Source organism: Chinchilla lanigera, unplaced genomic scaffold (genome assembly GCF_000276665.1).
Source record: "Chinchilla lanigera isolate Chin_1 unplaced genomic scaffold, ChiLan1.0 scaffold00085, whole genome shotgun sequence".
Lineage (NCBI taxonomy): Eukaryota > Metazoa > Chordata > Mammalia > Rodentia > Chinchillidae > Chinchilla > Chinchilla lanigera.
The window spans coordinates 5,938,966-5,950,276 of record NW_004955486.1 but is presented as its reverse complement, the minus strand read 5'-3'; the positions used below and the strand labels follow the sequence as shown (position 1 = coordinate 5,950,276).

Below are 11,311 nucleotides of genomic sequence, written 5' to 3'. Positions count from 1 at the left end.
CTTCCTTCCTTCCTTCCACAGGATCTCATTATGTAATCAGGCTGGTCTGGAACACACTACATAACCCAGACTGGTCTTGAACTCATAGTGATGATCCTCCTGTCTCAGCCTCCTTAGTGCTGGGATTACAGGTGTGTGCCACCACACCTGATGGAGTGTAATTAGCTTTCACATGAGCGTTTTATCTTACAAAAATACTGAGAGTCCTTGAGGGGAGGGGGCAGTGGGATTGTTGTTTAGTGGATGTAGGGTTTCAGTCTTCAGGATGGAAACATTTTTTGGAAGTCAGTGATACCTGTGGTCTCAGTTCCTTGGGAGGCTGAGGTGGGAGGACCCTTGAGCCCAGAAGTTCAAGACAACGCTGGAGACCTTGTCTCAAAAAAATTTTAAAAAGTGAATTTGTCCCCTGAGTCCTGGAGGTGAACCCAGGGCCTTCTCCGTGTTAAGGCTTGTGGTGTACCACTGAACTGCAACCCTGGCCCAAAGATGGTAAATTTTGTTATGTATATTTCATCAGCGTGAAAATTATTTATTTATTTACTTTTGGTACTGGGAGTTGAATTCGAGACCTTGTGCTTGCCAGGCAGGCATTTGTGCCACTGAGCTATAACCCCAGCCCAATTTAAAAAATATGTGTTTGGAGCCTTGACTTCTTGATGTGGGGAGCTCTTGAAGCAGGAGACCCATTTCCCGGATCTGCCACCCACGGCCTGCGGTGGGCTTCTGAGCGCATTCAGCTTCCAGGAAGCACAACTTTGCTGTGGATGTGGCTGGCGAGGCCTGGTCCTTCAGGGAGGAAGCGGAAGTCGGGCAGGAGCGGAGCTCCGCTGTCCTGTGGGGGCGGGGTGTGACCAGCATCCCGGGGTGCCACTCGCAAGATGCCAGTAGCGCTGTCCCTGCCTGTGACACCTGCCAGTGTCTCTAGACATTGCTAAGCCCCGGAGGGGTAAAATCGGCCTGTTAGAGAACCGCCCGGGGACAGAATATCCACAAACCACAAAGATCTCAGTGTCCACTTGCTCCCAGAATAAAATAGTTGAAAACTAGTTCGCTAGTATCTGAAGAATGTTTTGGGGCTGGGCGTAATGGTGCACACCTGTAATCCTAGCATTCTGGGAGGCTGAGGCAGGAGGATCAAAAATTTGAACCTAGGGCCAGGGATATAGCTCAGCAGCATGACACCTGCCTGGCAAGTGCAAGGTCCTGAGTTGGATTCCTGGTACAAAAAAAAAAAAAGAAAAAAGAAAATAGAAATTGAGCCCAGTCTGGGCAACTTAGTGGCTTTGCCAGACCCTGCCTCAAAATAAAAAATAAAAAAGTACATAAAAATAATTAAGGTGTGTTTTGTACATGTACTAACTCTCCACAATGAATGTAATTGTTTCTTACTGCAAACATGGACTAATGACAATGAAAGAAAATTAGTTATTCCTGGAAAAAAAAAATAGGTTGGGGACATAGCTCAGTGTGAAGGCCCTGAGTTGAATCCCCAGTATCAATGAAAACAGTAATTTTTTTTTTTTTTTTTTTTTTTTACTTTGTTCCAGCCACTGTGAAGTCAATTCTGGGCATAATTATGAACAAGCCCATCTTACAGTTAAGTATGTTGAGTTTAGAGGAGTTAACACCTCGCCCCAGCTCATCAAGCTGGATCCAGATTCCCGCTTTTTTTTTTTTTTCTTTCTTTCTTTCTTTCTTTCTTTCTTTCTTTCTTTCTTTCTTTCTTTCTTTCTTTCCTTTTGAGATAAGGTCTCACTATGTGGCTCAGGCTGGCCTTGAACTCATGGCAGTCCTCCTGCCTCAGCCTCCTGAGTGCTGGGATTATGGATGTGCAACCCTCCCCACTGCCCTTGTTTTTAATTATTACCTATTTATTTATTTATTCTCTTGCAGATTAACTTATATGATGATGATGTTTCAGGAGACCTTTAGCTGTAATAGTGTGTGATAAGACCAGCTTTATTTTATAATTGCCTGGGATCTGCAGAGTGTAAAGATGTTATCTGTGAGCCGCAGAGGCAGGGAATGTTATATCGTCCACTCAACAGCTCTGGCTCTGAGATGCAATCGTTGTGAGTTAGGCGATAAGGACATTGGCTTACTGTGTCTGCGGGGAGGCAGCCGAATCTGGGACTGCCACCCAGGTCCCCCTTCCCTTCCCGGTTATGCTAACGCGTGAGTGCGCTCCCGCCAGCAGAGGGCGAACGCGTGGTCCCCACGAACAGGTGGGCAGGGAGCCGCCCTTGGAGGTTTGGCGCCCAGTGCCGAGCGGGAAGGGTTCCAGAACGTGGCACCTGCCTGTTTGTCAGTACTCGGGAGGCTGAGGCAGGAGGATCACTGCCATGAATTTGCGGCCAGCTTGCGCCAAACAGTAAGTTTAAGGGCAGCCTTAATTATGTAGTGAGACTCTGTCTCCACACCCTCCTGTATGTACGCCCTCCTTCCATAGGGATAACACCTTAGCTTTGATTTCCTTGTCTTAGATTTTGTTATGAAGCAGACCCTGGTCTTGCTGTATTTATTAGAGACCTGGAGGGAGAATACTCTAGGTGTGTAGTATTCTAGGTCCCACAGGATTACGGGAGCAAAACCCTGTCTCTGCTGTGAACACCTTCAAGAGGAGTTTTCCTCTGCATCCTCTTTCTCAGTAGTTCACAGGGCAGGGGCTCAGTGCCACGGCTGGAAGTCTCTGTGTGTCCGTGTGGCAGCATGGTACACGAGCCCCCAGCATGCTGCCCGAGCGGGACGCCGAAGCCAGAAGGTGATGGCTGTGCTAACGAGGAACACCACCGAGTTTATCTCATGGAGGAGCAAATCACCCTGGGCCGCTAGCCCATCCTCCATCCAGCCTTATTTGCCGATGAACTGGCCCAAGCCATCACTGCACCACCGTCCAGGGAGCGCCAGAGCCCTGCTCCTCCAAGGTTGTTAAGTTCCCTGGAGAAACAGGCTTCTTCCCGCTGCTGACTCTGTCTGCCATCACCCTGCCCCTAGACGGGGGCCTGGCACACAGACAGCAGTCACGGCAAACCTCTCTTGCAGACTTTCCCTCTGCTTCCCGCGCTCCGCGGCACCTCAGGAGAGGGGAGTGTTTTCAAAATCGCTTCTGAATTGGAGAGGTGCACGCTGCTGAGAGCTGGAGCCTTTCTTCCCCCTTCTAACTCTTTGGTCCTCCTGGCTCCAGTTCCCTTGGAAGTATGAGGTGGTTGCTAAGCTGAGTGCAGTGGCTGTTGGGGAAAATCCCAAGCACATCACAAATGCTCCGTCTTCAGTGGAGGCAAAGGGGGTCCTTGCCCTGAGCCACGAGTTCGCTCTGGAATCAGCCTCTACCTCTTGGGTCATTGCGTGACATTGAGTCACTAGTTCTTCGCAAATGTGCAAAAGGACAAAAGTGTCAAGATTTGCATTCGCTGTGGCAATGCCCCAATTCCCTGCTGTGCCCGGGTCTTAGAGTAACAGGAACTCTAAGGAAACTGAACAGAGCTTCAAGGGCCAGGTTTCACCCCTGTGGAGCTCAAAAGGAGAGGTTTTGAAACTTCTAGGGCAGCATCCCCTGTTACACAGATAAATAGGTTGAGTGGTGGGTCCAAAAGGTGTGTCCAACTCTTGGCCCCTAAAACCTGTGAATGGGACCTTATTTTATTTTTTTTTGTCTTTTTTAGACAGGGTCTCGCTATGCAGTTCAGGTTGACCTTGAGCTCACTTTGTAGCCCAGGCTGGCCTTGAACTCACAATGATCCTCCTGCCTCAGCCTCCCAAGTGCTGGGATTACAGTTGTGCATCACCACACCTGGCTATATTGGGACCTTATTTGGGCAAAGGTCTTTGCAGATGGAATTGAGGAGCTTGAGGTGAGGCCTTCCTGGACTTAGGGGTGGCCTTAGATCTCACAGCAGGTATACTTGTAAGAGAACAAGGTGGGAAAGATTTGAGACCCAGAGACCCTGGGGGAAACAGCCAGAGCCTGGAGCAAGGCAGCCCTGAGCTAAGGAGCACCAGAAGCTGGGAGAGACAAGAAGGGTCTTCCCTTGCAGCCTTCGGAGGGACTGTGGTTTGGACAACACCCGGGTTTGGACTTCTGGCCAGCAAGATTGTTGAGGAATTGAGGAATACATTTCTGCTACTTGAAGCTGTTACCTTTGTGATTATTTGTTACAGCAGCCTCAGGAAACTCAAGCGGTGTTGACTTCCCGCTTCCTTCTACCCACTGCTTTCATGCTGAGCTTATAGCAGACAGCCCTTCCCGGGGACTGCGAGCACATGTTTGTCTTAGGGAAACAAAACAGGAAGGTAAAGCAGTGTTTGGAAGGGTCACCTGGTGAGGAGATCATCAGAATTAACCCTGGCATGAACGGGCTCTGCTTGGGTTATAAGGTTCGTCCTTGGGTATTCTGAGATTGTCACCGAACGTAACCATAGCCTTGAGCGCTATGGTTTTTCCCCGTCTCATTTCCCCCTATCTGAAGCTCATTTGAAAGTGAGTTTTCACTGCTACTATTCCTTCCCCGCACTCTGGTTAGAATCCTTTTTGTGGCATCATAAATGGTTTCCATGGAAACGAAAGGCTTGGCTAGAATGGTTGGGATGTACACATAAACTTCAGATTAAACAAAGGCTATTGTTTTTGCCCAAGTTTCATTCATTCTAAAGATGTCCCAGGGGACTTTGGGATGGCTATCAGTAGCTCCCTGGTTTCCTACCCTATTCCAGCCCACCTGGATAATGAAGCCTGCGGCTGCCTGGGAAACACCCCAGATCCTCACGATCCTTATTCTTGAGGCTTTCTCTTGCTCTTGGCACGTATGTGTAAATGTCAACAGGTGAGGTGAGATTTGCTGTAAACAAGCAGATGGTCCCCACAGGGTAGGCTAGATGGAAATTCTAGCAGGCGCTGCTACCGTCAAAGATTTTGCCAGTCTAGATCCATCATTTGTTTCGTGCATCAGAACCAGTAAACAGAAGAAGGAAATGGACCCAGGGCTGTGCGCTTGACCTCAGGACTGCAAGTGTGAGCCGCTTCCTGCCAGCACCAAGGGCACTGCTCCAAGCAAACACGTCTCCAAGGTGGGCCAGTCACCCACGGACTCGGATTTAAGCAGTTCTCTGCCTGGTTCGAAGCAACTGAGATGTGGCCTGGTGGAGCTTGGGTGGAGATTGCGGTCACCAAATCCTTACATCCTTGCACACACCTGTCATCTCAGCACTCTGGGAAGCTGAGGCAGGAGGATTGCAAGCTGAAGCCAAAAGTGGGCAACTTCCTGAGACCCTGTCTCAAAATAAAAAAGGCTGAAGATGTAGCTCAGTGTGGGAGCCCTGGGTTCAATTCCTGATAGCAAACAAACAAAATCATATATATCCCTACTCAAAACCAACAGGTAGCTAGGTTTCTAGTATTCTCTCCAAACCTGTTCTTTCTGCTGATTAAGAGCACTTCTGTTTTTCCATTTACTGAAGCCAAAGACCTCCCACTACCACCACCCATTTGCTCATCTGGCACATCAAGAAAGCTCACTGTCTCTGCCTTAAACATCCACCCAGCATCTCACCATATCTCACAGTACCCACTGTACTTCTCCCTGTATCATTGCTTCTGTTGGACATGGCAGGAATCAGCTGCCTTGACCACCCACCACCCCTTCGGGGAGTGACCTGCCGCATAGTAGACAATGTGGGTTTCCTGCGTCAGCCAGAGCACCGTCTTTACTGAGACCCACAGGTCCACCGTGACAGAAGTCCCTCTCACCCGCAGTTTTACTTTCCATGGTTTCAGTTATCCAAGTTCAATCATGATCCAAAATTTTAAACGGAAAATTCCAAAAATAACAAGCTTCAAAATGTATACTATATTGAGTAGCATGATGAAATCTTGAGCCCAGGACATGAAACATCCTTTTGTGTCATGTGTCCACACTGTATATGCTATCCTCCCATTAGTCACTTAACCTCCAAGATCAGCATTCCAGTAACTCTCACTCAGTAATCCAATTCCACCTCAATCACCTAACTTTGTCCCCTTTTGTAGGCATGAATCATCTCCTATCGTTACAAGAAGGGTGATGAGAAGGTTGAGTTAGGAGGATTGTCATGAGTTCAAGGCCTGTCTGGGCTACATAGTGAGTTCAAGGACAGCTTGAACTACACAGCAAGATCTTGTCTCAAAAAACTAAAAACCAAACCAAAACAAAACAAAACAAAACAACCTCAGAAGGATAAGAATAGTACATTAAGATATTTTGAGTGAGAGAGACCACATTCATATAACTTTCATTGTATTAATTGTTCTATTTTATTATTAGTTACTGTGATAAATCTCTTACTGCACCCAATGTATAGAAGCAACTGTATCCTTTGTGTGTAAAACACAGCACCTGTAGGGTTTGGTGCTATGCTGTTTCAGGCATCGGTTGGGGTCTTGGAACGTGTCCACGTGCATGGACAGCACCAGGGCATCTGTCTCCCACTTTCCCTCCTTGACTTTGTCTCTGGTTTCCCCTGTTGTCCCCCCGGTCCTGGCTGTGCCTCCTGATTATTAGACAGCCCAAGAAGGTCTCAGGGCCTTTGCCCTTGCTGTTGCCGCTGATGCCATGCTCTCCTCCACATCTGTAGGGCTCGATGCCCTACCCTCTTAAGACGGTTCCCATGTGGCAGCCACCTTAACACTTTCCGTCCTCCTTGGTTGCTTAGGCTTTTTCTCATTCCTGTGCATCGCTGTACAGATTTCATTTATCAGTCCTTCCATGAAAATTGTGATGTTTAAGGCAGGTGTTTAAAAAAATCTCCTTTGTCCTCTACTTTCTCTACAGCACCCAGACCAGCACCTGACATATACCTGGCACTCGGTATCTGTGAAATTAATGAAAGCATCGAAATACTCAGGGAATTACTTGGGTGTCACTGCTTTTAGGAAACGTCTGGTTGATGTGTGATGATCCCCCGCCCCTGCCCCTGCCCCCTCTTCTGCCTCTTTCACACGTTCAGTCTACTTATAGTGCTTCTATCGGCATGGGCAGCAGTTCATTTAATTCAGTGGTTCTCAATCAGGGTGATTTTGACCGTCAGGGAACATCTGGCTATACGCAGAGACATTTTTTTTTTTGGTCCTGGTTTTTTGAGACAGGATCTCACACCCACCCAAACTAGCCTTGAACTCACATGATCCCCTGGCTTCAGCCTCCTGAGGGCTGGGATTACAGATGTTTGCCCACCACGCCCAGCAATTTTGGGCTCTTACGGCAGCGGGGTGGCATGCCACTGGTACCTGGTGGGTTGAGACCAGAGATCCTGCTCAGTGCCCTGCATATAACACAAGACAGGCTGATGATATAGCTCATGGTACGGTGCCTGCCTAGCAAGCGAAAGGTCTTGAGTTGGATTGCCAATACACAAACACACAAAAAAGCACAGGATGGCCCCTCCTAACAAAGAATTACCTGCCTAGAAGGTCATCTATGCTAAGGTTGAGAAACCCTGAGTTAGCCTGATGGTATTAGGAATTATCTTGTCTGTATTTAATACGTGTGAAGTTTCTTGTGTCTCTGAAAAATTCATATGTTGAAATCCAGTTCTACCCCCAGTACCTGAGAATAGGACTGTAATTGGAGACAGAACCTTTTAAGTAATTAAACGAAAATGAGGTCATTAGAGTGGGCCCTGGGCCAAGATGCCTGGTGTCCTTATAGAGAGGGGGAGTTTGGACACAGACGCACACAGAGGGACAAGGATGCGAAGACACAGAGGAAGAGGATGTCATGTGACAGAGCGATACCAAGGCAACCACCGGGCACTGGAGGAGGCGAGGAAGGGTCCTCCGCTCCAGCCCGGGAGATCCCGGCCTGCCAAAGGATGCTGGGATTTCTAGACTCCGGACTTCAGGAAATTAATCTCTGTTGTTGCAGCCCCACTCCGCTTTTGGTGCTTTGCTGTGGCAGCCCAAGCAGAGAAGGGCAGAGCCAGTGCTAAACCCAAAGTGATACAGACGAGCTCTGCACCCTGTGATGATGAAATATGTTTCTCAGGAAAATGAGATGCTTGGCCCAGATGGCGGTTGGATCGTCTTGTGGGAGGAGAGACCAGGACATTTAGTCTTTCGGGTATCCTGAGACTCATCCTGCCCCAGAGCCAGCCGGGGCCACTTGTATAATAAACGTTTAAAGACACCGGTCGCCAGAGCCTTTCGTGGGAAGATGACCCCGGCGCGGAGTGCTTTTTCGCTAATATTAACTTTGGTCCTATTTTAGATCAATGAAGGCGAAACCCAGGAGATCCCATAAATCCCACTGAGCCTGTCCTCGCTGTCAAATTCCGCCCTGATAAAGCTGCTGGTGGCTAATGATATGGCCATCACCCAGAGCCGAACTGGGCAGGAGGGGCTCTCCAAGAGCATCTGGCCCACCGCGGAGACACTTGTCATGCTGTGTCACCTAGAGGTTCTCTCCCTCTAATAAAGGGCAGCACTTTGAATGTGATTATCTCTAAAATAATAATAAGCACAATTTAAAAATAAACAAAGCTCTGGATTTAAAGGCTGCTTACCGTCCCGGGGCCAAGATTAATGGTGAATGGCAAGTTTTTGTGAAGATCCTCTGTCGCTCCGATTAGCTGGGCTGGGAGTCCAGAGAGATAATGTCTTTTCACATATAAAAGATCCTATTGATTTCCTGTTAGTATTATCCTGAAAATGTGCGGTGTATATCTATGGAGCAGAGACAATCTTCCATCACTTGCTTTATGGGAAGAGAATGGTTATTGTATCTTTTCCCATAACATATAATCTCTTTTTCTCTTCCAAAGATCTACTCATCCCCCTGGGAATTTCCAGATGTAATCTGTGGAAGTCAATTGATTTGTAAAAAATTTTATTATTATTATTATTATTATTGCATGCGCCAGTATGTTTATATTTGGCTTCTCTACATTTTGCCATTGTCCTCTAGAGCTTGACTTTTCTAGATTGTTATTTGAACTCGTCTAAAAATAAAATTAAAAACCCCAGTCCCATCAAAACACAGGCTGACATTTACAGAATAGGGGACGCCAGGGCTCCCGACTAGACAAGGCCGGGGCAATTCTCCCGTAGTCCCCGCTGAGGTTGCACAGCGTATCCCACCAGGATGAAATGCGAAAGCCAAGCCGCTGAGTGAAGGCAGTATTTTCCTGCTGACCCGGGTTCGCAGCCTTACATCCGGGCATTTCCTCAGGATCAATTCAGACACCAGGGCAGAGTCCTGCGTATTTAAATAGCCTGCTCTGAGCCGCAGCTCACAAAGCTAATGAGTTTGGCTGGGAAGCCCCCAGCAATGCAGCCTTCTCCAGAACTTCTAGAGAGCTTTGCAAACCACGGCTCCTCCTTCTTTTTAACACAAATCCTCTGACCCGTCTCCTCTGCAACGTCCCACACTTCTGGGCCCAGCCCTCTGCAGCCGCTTCCAGACTTGTGTACTGGGGTGTCTCGCTCTTCCCCGAATTCCCGGGCACCATCCCAGGCGCTGGTTCATTACGACCACCTCGTGCTGCTGCGGACGCACTGGGCGGGCACCGTCTCATAGCACTGCAGCAGTTCCTGGTCCCCGGGATTCCGCGACCCCCGCCTTCTGGTCTGTGCTGGGAGCTGGGCAAGTGGGTTGTGCACTATTGCCAGTTGCTTAAAAAAATTATTTTGTTATATATCAAATATGGTATATATAGCCTGAATATATTATATCACTATAACGGATAACATATTAAAACATAAGTATATGCGTGTAATAAATAATACATCATAATATATGCCAGATACATATATTTACAATATACCTATAAATCTCAATGTTATGGCCACCCTCAATTCGTATGTGGAGGTCAAGTTTAAACACCGGTGTTTCACAACGTGGCTAAGTTTGGAGATACGGTCTTTTGTTTCTTTGTTCTCCTTTTATGTGATACTGGGGTTGAAGCCAGGGCCTTGCACGGTAAGCACTTGCCTTACTATTGAACTATGTCTTCAGCCGGGACGTAGGGTCTTTACAGAGGTGATTAAGTGAAATCAGGTCAGTACGATGGGTTCTAATCTGGTTGCACTGGTGTCTTTATAAAAAGAAATCGGATCGGGAGTAGTGGTATAGGTCTTCAACCCCAGGGACTCTGAAGGCAGGGACAGGAAGATTGCAAGTCTGAGGCTGGCCTGGAAAGTTTATTTTTTATTTTTTAAAATTTAAAATTTTTATTTTTAGTACCGGGAATCGAACTCATGACCTTGTGCTTGCCAAGGTCATGAGCTATCTCCCCGGCCCTGACCTTGAAGTTTAGTAAGACTCTATTTCAAAATTTTATTTTATTTTATTTTATTTACCTGAGACTGGGGATATCGATGTTTTCTAGGCTGGTCTTGAACTCACTATGTAGCTCAGAATGGTGTCAAACTCATGATGATCCTCCTGTCTCAGCCTTCTAAGTACTGGAATTATAATGGTGCACCATTATGCCTGGCATTCAAAATTCTAAAAAGAGCTGGAGATGTAACTCAGAGTATAGCCCTTGTCTAGCATGCACAAACCCTGAATTCAAATGTACATGTACACACACACACACACACATACACTAAAGGGGAACATATCCTAATAAGTCCATCGTAAGTGGAAAATACCTGAAGTTGCAAACATGTAGAACATCTAATCTATGGGACATACTTGCTTAGCAGCATGGTGCACTTAGGGTACCTGCTGTGTATGTCCCTCTCGGTCTCCTGGCTGACGGGATGCTGTGGCCTCCTGCTGCTGCCCAGAACTGGGAGAGAATAAGGTAACACACATCGCCAGGCAGGGGGAGGATCCACGTTCAAAGCATTTAAAATGTGGTTTCTACTGCATATGTATGGCATCGAGGCCATCATGAAGTTGAAAGTTGAGACCTCCCTAAGTTGGGGACCGTCTGTGCAGATGGAAGGTGCAGGTAAAAGTCTGCAAGCCAAGGAGCAGGCCTCAGGAGAAATCAACCTGCTGGCCCCTTGGTCTCGGACTTCCAGTTTCCAGGACTGAGAGAAAATACACTTGTGGTATGTAAGCCTCCTGGCCTGTGGAACTTTGTTTTGGTCAGTGTTCCAAAGCCAGCTCCATCAGTGAGTGCCGGGATCCAGGGACACAAGACATGGGCCAAATCTCTTTGCCCTTATCTTGGCCCATCCCACTTTCCTAATCTGCTGGACCCTCCGTCTGCCCAATCTGGTCAACCCCCGGGCTCCCCACCTTCCAATCTGCCCCCTGTCTCACGCCTCAGCCCTTGCTGGGTCCTCTTCCTAGATGACTTCCACCTTCTCACCCATCCATACGGATCCTAC

The 11,311-nt window shown here is 47.7% G+C and overlaps 1 long non-coding RNA gene across 1 annotated transcript in view; it reads right to left on the bottom strand.

Annotated features, from left to right (window-relative positions):
• LOC106146608 overlaps window positions 1–10,397 on the bottom strand; it is an 11,841-nt gene extending 1,444 nt beyond the window's left edge. Inside the window, exons 1-3 of the long non-coding RNA XR_001231120.1 lie at window positions 10,328–10,397; window positions 8,533–8,825; window positions 4,138–4,268 (exon numbers count right to left, since the gene is read on the bottom strand). This is a non-coding gene — a long non-coding RNA (uncharacterized LOC106146608). The remainder of the gene's footprint in view (window positions 1–4,137; window positions 4,269–8,532; window positions 8,826–10,327) is intronic.
• Between the last annotated feature and the right edge of the window lie 914 nt (window positions 10,398–11,311).